General features: G+C 38.6%; 1 protein-coding gene across 1 annotated transcript in view; it reads right to left on the bottom strand.

Annotated features, from left to right (window-relative positions):
• Positions 1–10,439, bottom strand: part of ENOX2 (ecto-NOX disulfide-thiol exchanger 2) — a 221,038-nt gene extending 210,599 nt beyond the window's left edge. Inside the window, exon 1 of the mRNA XM_006862822.1 lies at positions 10,301–10,439. The gene's annotated coding sequence lies outside the window, so the exon portion shown is untranslated. The remainder of the gene's footprint in view (positions 1–10,300) is intronic.
• Between the last annotated feature and the right edge of the window lie 2,416 nt (positions 10,440–12,855).

Genomic DNA, 12,855 nt, shown 5'->3' with positions numbered 1-12,855 from the left:
TCATATTTTGGCTCTCATGGACTTGTTTTCATTTTCTTCAGCTTCAGTTTGAATTTGCATATGAGTAATTGATGGTCTGTTCCACAGTCTGTCCCGGTTTTGCTTTTCCATCACCTCTTTCTGCAGATGTAGTAAATTTGATTTCTATGTATTCCATCTGGTGAGGTCTATGCGTATTATTGTCTCTTATGCTGTCTAAAGAAAGTATTTGAAATGAACAAATCATTGGTTTTGCAGAATTCTATCTTGCATTCTCCAGAATCCAGAATCATTTCTATCACCAAGGCCATATTTTCCAACTACTGATCCTTCCTCTTTGCTTCCTACCTTTGCATTCCAATCACCATTAATGATCAATACATCTTGATAATTAATGTTTGATCAATTTCAGATTGAAGAATTTGGTAGAATTCTTCTATTTCATCCTCACTGTCTTTAGTGGTTGTTGTGTAAATATGAATAATAGTGGTATTAACTGGGCTTCCCTGTAGGCACATGGATATTATCCTATCACAGACGGTGTTATACCTCATGACTGATATGAATATGTTCTTTTTGACGATGAATGCAACACCTTTCCTCTTCAATTGGTCATTTCCTGCGTAGTAAACCATGTGGTTATCAGATTCAAAATGGCCAATACCAGTCCATTTCAGTTCACTAATGCCTAAGATATTGATGTTTATGTGTTCCATTTCATTTTTGACAACTTCCAATTTTCCCAGATTCATACTTCAATACATTCCATGTTCTGATTTTCAATGGGTGTTTACAGCTGTTTTGAGTTGTGCCCTATCAGCAAATGACGGTCCCGTGGGCTTTTCTCCCATGAGCTTTACTCCATTCACTTTATCATGGTCAACTCTACTTTGAAGAGGCAGCTCTTCCCCAATCGCATTTTGAGTGCCTTCCAACACGAGGGGCTCATTTTTGGCATTTAATCTGACAGTGTTTCTCTGCTGTTCATACGGTTTTCAGTGACTAAATATTTGGAAGTAGTTCGTCACTCCTTCTTCCTCTGGAAGCTCATCTGAAGCCTGTCCACCATGGGTGACCATGGTGGTATTTAAAATACTGGTGGCATAGCTTTCAGAATCACAGCAACTCACAAGCCACTATAGTACGACAAACTGACAGACGAGTGGTGGGAGCTGGGGATAGGATTCTTTTAATTCAATAGTGAGTAACTGTTATCCTGGCTAATTGCGGTTGTCACAACTATAAAGATAGAAGTTGTGTACAAAAAGGGAGGAGTAGTTAATCTTACATTCCAGAACAGAGGACCCTAGGACCATCAGGAGAGAAGAGCATGAGTGGAATTGGGATCCTAACCAGAGAAGCAGCGACACCAGAGATGGAGGCAGAATTGATGGCATGGGCAGATAGAGCAGCTAAGGACTCATGGAAAGAGAAATCTGTGTGCTGGTGGGCAGGAGGCTGGCTTGCAAAATGTGCCCTTTGGTTATTTAAATGATTATATATTCCTGTGTATTTTCGTGTACATTAAAAAACAAAAAGAGGGAATAGAGGCAAATACTGTTAACTGATGGTACATTGGGGTGGGGTGGGGGAGATTGTAATCATTGCAATGAAACAAATATGATTGGTTGAGTGCAAAACGGATATTCTCCCATGTAAACTATCATTCAATTCACAATATAAGCTTAAAAAAACCCAAAAATCTCAAACAACTGCAAAATTGAGATAAAAAAGGGGGGAGGGTTTGGGCCACTTCCCTTAGCTGGCCCTCCCAGGAACTTTCCTGGGCTTGACCCTTAATGGTAGCTTGGCTGTGATATAATACCCTTCCTCCACTTACCTGGTCCACTACCTGGGCCTAGATCTTACTATCAGCAATACTCCCTTCTCTGCTTCCGTATGTCCAGCATACCTATGTGACACATTGCTGCCCTTGGTAGGGGCTGTGGGAGATTTCTTTGTCCTCTGTGCCCTATAAAAGTCACGTCTTGGAGGCAGAACTTTGGAAATTCATCATGGCATCTATGATTTCCCTGGGTGGTCTATGTTGCCTTGTCTTGTTCTTATCTCTGCTTATTGTTGATGTTGCTAAGTGTTGTCAAGTCAGTTCCAATGCACAGCAACCCTGTATAGGCTTTCCAAAGAGTGGCTGGTGAGCTTGAACCACTAACCTTGGGGTTCAAACCGGCCTTTCAGTTCAGCACACTAACCTGTACTGCTGTTTTGTCCTGGTGTGGTGCTACAGGATAATGTGCTGTACCTCAAGGTCAGTTTGAACCACAAGGTCAGGTGTTCAAACCCACCAGTCGTCCCTCGCAAATCATATACAGGGTCGCTATGCGTTGGAACTGACTCAACTGTACTTAACAACAACAACATAGTATTTATATATGTGAAGACAGGGCCTCTTTTCTCTCCTACAACACTGTAAAATTAAGTTTTACTGAACCTGAAACTGATTTTTTCCCAAACAGATATTTACCCAATAATTAAAAACTTGACAGTGATTTTGTAGACAAAATTATGCAACAAAGTTTAAATCCCAGCCAAAACATGATTATAAAAATTTCTTCTCTTTGGATGGGTATCAACTACTAGAGTATTCTTAAGGGTGGAGCAAATAGGGGATGCAACTTGTTTCCTGCAGAGTAAGTGGGTGTCACAAAGAGTTTCTTCTGAGATTTACTGTACTACTGAAACAATTCCCTTAAAGGTATTTTACAGCCTCAAATTCCTTTTCTATGTCGAGATCAAAGGCAAGCCTAACAGATATGAGGTCTCATAAACCACTGGATTAGTGTGCCATAAACCATACAACACTATTAGCATGAGGGACGCCAGCACTTCTAGGTTATAGAAACACTTTCTCCAGTGAAAATGAACCAATCCCACGCCACAGTCCTAAATAATCAGAGATGATTATATAGGTCTGGTACTAACTAGTTCTGGTAGTGCTGATAATTAACTGTGTGGCTTTAGACAAGTCCCTTTTGGGGGACTTTCATCATTCATAAAAATGATGGAGTTAGACAAGGTTACCTCCAACTATAAAATCAACAATACTACCAACACATGAGGCTGATTCATAGTTTACTTCATGTCTACTGGGAGGACTCCCAAAGATTTAAGGACAATGCGTCACACAGACATTCCAAAGGTATTCAAGGGTTGGGGCAACTTAAGAAAGACATGTTTCTTATTTTTTGGTCTTGCCTCTTTTCTGCCATCCTAGGTCTCTTCCACCCCCCAGCTCCTGGAATCCCGTTACCAGTCCTTGAAGATGAACAATTTCACACTGAGTTTCTATCTGACCTGAGAAAGAAGCTAGCTAACTTTTTGATTCTCTACTTGTTAAGATATAGTTTTATTTCTTGAAACTGTAATCAGATAAAAATGTCCACAGTACTGAAGAAACTGAGTAGGGCTATTAGTCTATTATTTTTCTTATTTTAATTCCATCTGAAGGAACAATGGGCTCTTCTTGCCTTTGGCAATGTAATAATTCAGCTGACATGCTAGAAATACCACACACCAAGATATAAAATGGTGGCATTGCCTCTCTTTATAAACAATCGATGCTTTTATTTGTGGACTTCAAAGTACATGTGAAATAAAAGTCTCAGTCCTGTGAATTTGAGGTAAATCAAAGGGCTGTAAGTGCCATAGAAAAGTCTCCTGGTTCGTCACCCTTCTTCTAGGTAGGAAAGGAAATAAAAGTATCTGAGGCAGATGAGTGTTCATCCCATTTTTATATTTCTCTTCCAAGTGTGCTTAAACAATTTCCCCTGATGACCCATTTTAATATGTCTGGTCAAACCTCTCCTGGCTGCTCTACAGGTTCATTTCCTCTTATTAATCTTGTCTTGGCAGTGCTGTAACTGTTCACTGGCCTTTATACTGCCAACATTCATTTTGATTTCCAGAAATTCTAAAGGAAATCGTGTGAACTGAGTTAGGAGTCTATGATAAAGACTAGATATTTTCTGGAGGTCCTTCTTTTCAGATGACATTTATAGTGATTCTATTACACCTTAGCTACAATAATTTCTCATCTTTGGTTATTATTAGCACTGGCCCGCGAACTATACTGTTCGAGCCCACCAGCCACTCCACAGGGAAAAGGTGAACCTTTTTGCTCTCCCAAAGACTTTAAGCCTTGGAAACTCTACACATGGTCATGCTATGAGTCGAAATAGACTCGACAGCACTCAACAACATCTGTAAAATGCAATGAGTAAGAAAATATACTAAGAGAAAGAAAGAATCACCACACTAATAAAAATTATAATTGAGTCAAAGGGTCTTCCTGGATATCTTAAACTCTTGGGATTCATTCATGATTACAAATGGAAAATAGTTAAAGATCCCTCTTTTCATACAGAGCTCTTCATCATTCATATGAAATATGGCAATAATGGTTAGTATTGGGTATCACATATCTAAGCATAAACCTATGTTTCAACAAAGGCATATGAGAGAAGACAATCGAAATAGAACTATGTTCACACATAGATGATTGTTAACTATCCCTAGATTTGTTGCCCCTCCTCCAGAGATCTGATATCTTTGAATACTAGTATACCATGATATTGCTAAAACAATTATTTTACTTTAATCCATATCTGGTTGACCTTGCTGACTCACAGATTCTTCCACTTTAGCAGAAGTATTTGCTGAGATGGTTGGTATCTCTGCTTCTACAAGTGTAAGTGGATCTCAAATCAAGAGGCAGCTGGCATTTTGGGGAAAGGGATTTGGCATTATGATTTTACAAGGGCTTAGCAATGTTTTACCCTTTTAGCATAGAGTATCATCTGTTTAAGAAGATTCACTGCCATTTTAGACAATTTGTGCAGCTACTGCATTACCAAGGAAACATTTCCATGGGGGAAAGGTACAATCTGAGAGTAAACACACTCTAAAGAATTCTGTCTCACCTAAAGATAAAAGCAGCAAAGCAGCCAGATCCTCAAATATATGGCAGTAATAGCTAATCCAGATTACTGATATATTGCACAAACAATCTTGGGGACACTCAAAATCCTTATGATTTTCCCTTGGATGTTCAAAAAACTTCACTTGGCAATGAGGCAAACCACAAGGTCGGTGTTTCAAACCCACCAGCTGCTTCTTGGAAACCCTGAACAGGGTTGCTCTGAGTCAGAATTGACTTGACATCATTTAACAACAACACATGAGGCAGAGGTCCATTAGGGCCAAGTGTTCTTTCACAAGAATGCAGATTTGATTATAACTTCTCTATGGGTGTAATCCTAAGAATGGCTGGGATTTGATTCTTAGGGACAAGTGAGATAATCAATTTCATCAACATCAGACATCAACTGTTCAGTTTTGTGCAAAGTCTACCTTGGAGTGATAATAAAACGACAGAAGCTATTAAGGCAAAAGGAAAACACTCCTTCAACCAATCAACAATATGACCAATCAACAAACATTGACTATTTATTATGCGTCAGACACTGTATCTCTGTTAAAAGACAAATGAGTCAGAGCCCATCCAGTAAGAGACTGATGATTTCATTGAAAGACTAAGACACATGCATCCAAACAGATGACCAATAATTCAAGGTGGTAGACAATCACAGTGTCAAGGGATGTGTATGAATATAAGAACAGTGGGGGTTTGAAAGGTACACAAGATCACTTCTAACTAAGGATAAGGCAAAAGACTTCCAGGAAAAGGTGAAACTTATATTAGATGCTGTGAGTAGGTCAAGATTTTCACAGGTAAAAGAAGAGAGAGGGCATGCCAGGTAAGTAAAATGACATGAGAAACATATCAAGAAAAGTTTGAGGAAAGTTCAGCTCAACTGGGCTGAAACAGATTTGTTATGGAGAGTAGCAGAAGAAAAACAAGAAAGGAAGGAACCACGGGACCTTACAGTTTGAAGGAATTCTTTGTTGTTGTTAAGTGTCATTGAAACATGCACACCACTACAGTATAATAAATTGACAGATGAGTGGTGAGATTAATTTGGACTATATTAATTTATTGTTTGTGGTCATTTAATCTGGGGTGGAGTTAGCTTTGTACTACTTATAAAGAAAGGATTCAATAAGTGAAGAGTATTAACAAGATTGCAAGGAAGCGAATTTAACCTACTTGGCGCTTATTTCCCCTACTATAAATTTATTTAAACTTAGTAACCTGCTAGGGGCTTATTTCACCAACTGTAAAGAACATAATTTTTTGGTTTTGTTTTTGTTTTTAAGCTTTAGCATCTTTATTATTCTAATGCAAACTAATGTTACTAATTATTGATTAGGATTCCCTTGTTGGTGCAAATGGTTAACGAACTGGCTGGCAACTGCGAGGTTGGATTTTCAAGATCACCAAGAGGGTGCTTCAGAAGAAAGAACTGGCAATCTCCTTTCAGAAAAATCAGTGGTGGAAAGTCCTTCGGAGCACAGTTCAATTCTGACACACATGGGGTCATCATGAGTCACAATCGACTCAATGGTAAGTGGCTAATTAGAGATGAAATCTGTTGAAATCTTTTATTTGTAACAGTTTCTTTGCTTTCACTGAATACTCTCATAAGAAAATATGCTTGTAAGATAGATCACAATTCAGATTCAGATCTGTGGGGGGCTTCAAAAAGTTCATGGAAAAATAGAATCGAAAGCTAATGTAATTTTTCCATGAACTTTTTGAAGTCCCCTCATATAGCCTCTTCCTTCACTCTCACGAGTAAACTACAGTTCAGGAGGTAGTATCCTAATTATGTTCTTTACAGTTGGTGAAATAAGCCCCTAGCAGGTTACTAAGTTTAAATAAATTTATAGTAGGGGAAATAAGCCCTGAGTAGGTTAAATTCACTCACCAGAGCCATGTGGAAAAACTAATAAGTAATCAGAAAAATAAAATCATCTTAGAGCCATCAAAATAGAACTCTTGAAGTTGACGTACTAAATTACTGTATCCTTGGTAGGCTCCACTTAGATCTGACTGACTCTTACTTAATATACTCATCTAGCACACTAAGCTGAAGAACTGATGGCTATTAATTTTTTTTTTAAGTCCATAACTGATTAGAAGGAGAAAAAGAAAGGGCTGTTGCATGAAAGGGCACTGAAAGAAATAAGAAGTAACTGTAGACTGCAGAAATGAGAAAGGACAGATATAAAATGTGGCTGTAATAACGAAAGGAAAAAACAAAACAAAACACCAGTCTTGGACAGCTTACTGCATAGGTAAAACACCTATTGTTGTTAAGTACAGTGGAGTCGGTTTCGACTCATAGTGACCCTGCATAGGGTTTCTGAGGCTGCAAATCTTTACGGGAGCAGAAAATGCCTATATTCCTTAGTAAATCATGAATAGAATTGAGTATTATAGTTGTGGCACTGTGGGTTAATGTGCCAGACTGCAAAGCCATTTGAACTGCAAGGTCGGCGGTTCAAGCTCACCAGTCGCTCCTTGAAACCCTATACAGGGTCGCTATGGGTCGGAACTGACTCAATAGTGCTTAACAACATCAGCAATAACTAATGACTGCAATTATGCCCTTAACTGACCAAGCAAAGTTCAAAGAATTTTAAGTAAATGCCTTAAAAAAGAAGGTAAGTTTTATACATGTATATGTATATAGAGAGAGTCCTGGTGTGGCACTGTAGGATAAACACTGGACTACAAGTTGGTTTGAACTGCAAGGTCAACTGTTCAAACTCACTGGCTGTTCCTTGGACATTCTATACAGGATCACTATGAGTCAGAACCAAGTTGACACTACTTAACAACCTAAAAATGTAAAATGTGTTGTTATTTATAGAGTGTGTAATATTATCATATAATATTAATAACAACAACAACAAAATACCATTGTTTCAAGTCAATTCTAACTCATGACAATGCATGTGTTTCAGAGTAGAATTGCTTTCCATAAGATTTTGAATGGCTATGATCTTTCACAAGTAAATTACCAGGCCTTTCTTCTGAGATACTTCTGAGTGGATTCTGGTTGTCAACCTTTCAGTTAGCAGCTACATGCTTAACCATTTGCACCAACTTGAGACGCCTTAATAATAACAATGTTGTATTAAGTGCTGTCGAGTTGGTTCTGACTCACAGTAACCCTGTATAGGGTTTCTGAGATTTTAAATCTTTGTAGAAAAAGAAAGCCTCATCTTTCGCCTACAGAGCAGCAAGTAGGCTTGAACCACCAACCTTGTGGTTCACAGTCTAGTGCTTATCTAATTTAGGAGCCACTGCACTCCCAATAATAATAAAGTTGTTGCTGTCAATTTGGCTCCAACTCATAGCAAGCCTGTATAGGGTTTCTAAATGAGCTGCTGGTGGGTTTGAATGAGTAACCTTGCAGTTAGCAGTCCAGTAATTATCCTATAGTGCAACTCCACAACTCCAATAATATTAATGGTAGTGTTGTGCTGTGGAGTCAGCTCTGACTCATAGCAACCCTGCATAGGATTTCCAAGGCTGTAAATCTTTACAGGAGCAGAGCACCTCATCTTTCTCCTACGGAGATCCAAACTATTGACCTTGTGGTTAGCAGCACAGCTCGTAATCCACTTCGCTATCAGGGCTCCTTCCAATAATAATTATTGTTGCTGTTGTTAAGTACCATTGAGTCGGTTCTGACTCATAGTGACCCTGCACAGGGTTTCCGAGGCTGTAAATCTTTATGGGAGCAGAATGCCTCATCTTTCTGCCACGGAACCGCTGGTAGTTTCAAACTGCTGACCTTGAGGTTGGCAGCCTGACTCATAACCACTACGCTACCAGAGCTTCTTATATAGTCTTCCTTAATTACTGTCCGACTTTCGCATGCATGTGAGGTTATTGAAAATACCAATAATAAATAACTATTTATTAAGTGATTAGTGTGTGTAGATACTATCGTAGCATTACATCCATATCATTTAATTTAATTCTCATGACAATCCTAAGAAGTAGGTTTTAATATCATTTCTACTTTACAATTGAATAAAGTAGACCTCAAAGATGTTAAGCAACTAACCCCGGGGGGTGGGGGGGGGGGAGAGAGAGACAGAGAGAGTGTGTCAGGATTAGAACTCAGGTCAATTCCTTGGTTATACCCCTAAGGCATTCTATATGCTAGAAAATACAGCTCTCCAATAGTCACTCTTTTCTTGAAGGCTCCACATGGCTAGTACTTTACTGTATTTTCATTTTCCAAATTCCTATTTCATAATATCTTGATTTATGCAAGCAGAATATCCATGCTCCATGTCACAAGCTGAATATAAGCATAACAGTGAAAAAACAAAACAAAACAACAACAGAAAAACCATGAGCATGTCTATTAGATTCATCCCCAAATCTCAGATCAGTCCATATATGCTAAGGGTTCTATTTCCCAATGAAGAATTCATGAACACACAGAGGAACATTTAAAATAACAAGTGATTGGTTAAGACCTGGTTCCCTTAGTTCTCCTCACTCCTTTTGGAGAGATGTGTGGTGAGAACAGGCCAATTAGACAAGGGAGGTGAGAATGGAAATGCAGAGGAAGCTAAAAATTCAGTTGGCTATTAAAGAGGGCTTAAAAACATCTGTTTCACCAGCTGTTCTAAGAGAGCTATCCGGGCATAAAACACATGTAGGCATGGTGGAAATTGAGGGAAACAGGAATAGGGGATTTGGGAGAAGCAAATACATGTAGCTATGCACATTAGGGAGTCCTGATGTGGCCCTGTGGGCGAATGAGCTGGATTGCAAAGTCGGTTTGAACCTCCAGGTCGGTAGTTGAAGCTCACCAGCCGCTCCTTGGAAACCCTATACAGGGTCATGATGGGTCAGAACTGACTCAACAGCACACAACAACAACAATTCACATTAGAAATAAATGTGAGGTTACCCTGCCACATGTAGATTCAAAGAGAAATATATAGTGGATTCATTCACTCATGCAATTCCTTCTGCTTGAATGTATGCCCTTCCCCCATATCCACTTGCCTCAAACCTACTCATTCCTCAAAGCTCAGTTAAAAATGTCACTTTTGCCAAGAAGCTGTCATGATTTTCAAGACTGAGTTAAACAATTTCCTCATATACGTATGCTCACATACATCTTTACCATGGCACTGATACAACTCATTTTATTGGAATTATTCATGTATGTTTATGAGTTGAAACTGATTCAACAGCACAAAATGACAAAAACAACAACTTCCCATCATAAGTTCCTTGAAGACAAAGGTCTAACTTTCATACCTGTAGTTCCTAAAAGTCCTACCATAATATTCAGCACATACTAGGCTCTGGGGAAATGTTAACTCAATAACACTGACTTTAAAGACACATTATGACCTAGCTTACCTGAAGGAGCATTTGTTCTCTTTCTTTTCTTGCTTGAGTCCCCTCCATTCTCAATGAGGCCTTCTGTGACTAGGGGGGCAGTGCCACTGCCAAACTGCAAGGGTTCGTTGTTGCTAGCAGGGTCAAAGGGTAGCTGGTTCAATCCTAAGGAAGAAAAACAAAGCCAAATTCCAGACACCATTAAGAACTTGGGTCGTCTCCAGAAAAACCCTTTAAATCTTAGGAGTCTAGAAGTAACAGATGGATTATTAAAGCCTATTTGTTGCCTTTTGTCGTATTTACAGATCTGGTTGACAAGTACAAGGAGCCTTGTGATATAGTGGATTATATGTTGGACTGCTGACCACAAGGTCAGCAGTTTGAATCCACTAGTTGTTCTGAGAGAGAAAGAGGAGGTTTTCTGCTCCCATAAAGATTTAGAGCCTCGGAAACCCTACATAATGTCTTTATGAGTTTGAATGAACATGCTGGCAGTGGGTTTTGGTTTGGTTGACAAGTACAGAACTTAAGTATAAGTTCTTATAAAACATGGTTCTGTCATTTACAAAAGCTACCCATTTCTGTGGGAACTTACCATTTTCATTTTTGGCTAGAAGCAGTTTAATTCCTCCCTGAAGAGATAGGCTCCTTTTTCAAGGTAGCTAGGTTTGGACTTAAGGAGTTCTGGTAGCGTAGTGGTTACGAATTGGGCTGCTAACCTCAAGGTCAGCAGTTCGAAACTACCAGCAGGAGAAAGATGTAGCTTTCTGCTCCCGTAAAGATTTACAGCCTCGGAAACCCTATACAGGGTCGCTATGAGTCGTAAGTGACTCCACCGTACTTAACAACAACAAGGTTTGGACTTGCCTTTCTTTTGGAAAAGCCTGGCTGTGTCTTCTTTGAGCTGTTCACTGACATTTTTCCATACTATCCTGGTGTCAAAATTACTATAGATGATAATATAGAGGAGTCACAAAAAGAAAACCATAACTCTGAGTAACCGGGGGAAAAAGACATGGCAATCACAAGTGAGGATTGTTGAGTAGTTAGAGTGATGGGGAGTTATGGCCCAGGTGTTGTTGTTGTTAAGTACCGTGGAGTCAGTTCCCAGGTGTGGGTAGTGTTAATCCCAGCTTTTCCAAATGATACCTGAAGCATAATCACTTTACTAGTTGCTGAGCTGCCATACAAAATGAAATCAAATGTTCTCTACTCTTTAAGTCACACACAGTTCAGTTAGGGAAGAACAGAGCTATTGCTCATCCTTCTGGCAGCAGCATCTGGAACTTGAAGTGTTTCAATTAAAACTTCATGAAATGTGGAATCAAAAGCTTTGTTTAAGTCCAAAGATAGGACTTCTCTCCTAAGCCTTTTATCCACTGGCACCCTAATCATATCAAAAGGAGAATCAGATTGGTCTGCCATGGTTCAGTTTTTAACCCTCAAGTTTGCTGTAGTCATAGTTTTATGATTCTTGAGGTAATGTAGCAAAATATCAATAAAAACCTTAGATTCAGTCACTAACGGTTAGTCAAGTTCCAGTAAAGTGACTGTTCTGCTTCTAAAAAATGACTTAACATTATTGTTTTTAATGAAGAAACATCACTATGCTAATGTTTTCAGCCCACATAACAAGTATTGTTTCATCTGCTCTCAGACTCTTCTTAGAACACCTTCATAAATGTCTTTGGGGAGTTGTCAAACATTCATCCTTTACAATATCTGAGTAACCAAGTATAAGAATGAAAACTTACTTCTTTATCTTAGTCAGACATTCACTGAGTCACATCCATGTCCTAGTAAATACTTACTACCATTAGAACGAAAGAAAGACAACTCTGATTTGTATGGATGAGAATATACTAAAATCATGGCCAAAACTATTGTTAAAGAAGCCTAGATTTTTAGATTATTTATAAATGAAGATGTTTTTTACACTTGACTACTCTTGGGTTCAAATATGGTTGATGTATTATGCCAAAATCTTTCTTGCTACAATATCACATGACCATAACAAATTCCACAGAAACAGAAAGGTATAGTGGGAAAGCATGTGCTTTAGAGCCAAATCAATCAGAGTTCAAATCCTGGCTCTGTCCCTTAGTAGCTGGGTTTTTCTCAGGTACCATCCAGCTTTTGGTAAATAATGTAATTATTCTTAGTCTTACTTTCATGATGTATAAAGGGGGACGATAACACTCCACAGGATTGTTGAAAAGATGAATATATATATATAATGAATTATAACTTATATAATTATAACTATTATAATGTTCTAAATGAATTAAAACAAACTTCCCCATAGACGTGTATGTTTCTGAAAGGAGGAATCATTCTCTCTCTGTCTCTTTCTTTTCCACAACCAAATCCCTGGTGCGTAGCCCCATTACTGGTATAAAGCGGGTATTGAGTGAATACATTAATACTCAATGGGGTGGGGGTTAGTAACTCATTCTATTATCCTCTGTAATTAGAATATGGACATTGCAGCTGAATCAAGAATGAATGCCATAACTTAAAAAACATGATGCTGATTTTATCAACATTACTTAAAATAATCAGATTTTAAATGCATC

The sequence above is a fragment of the Chrysochloris asiatica genome, unplaced genomic scaffold, assembly GCF_000296735.1.
Source record: "Chrysochloris asiatica unplaced genomic scaffold, ChrAsi1.0 scaffold00051, whole genome shotgun sequence".
NCBI classification, from domain to species: Eukaryota; Metazoa; Chordata; class Mammalia; order Afrosoricida; family Chrysochloridae; genus Chrysochloris; species Chrysochloris asiatica.
This window is presented reverse-complemented; position numbering and strand designations above follow the sequence as displayed.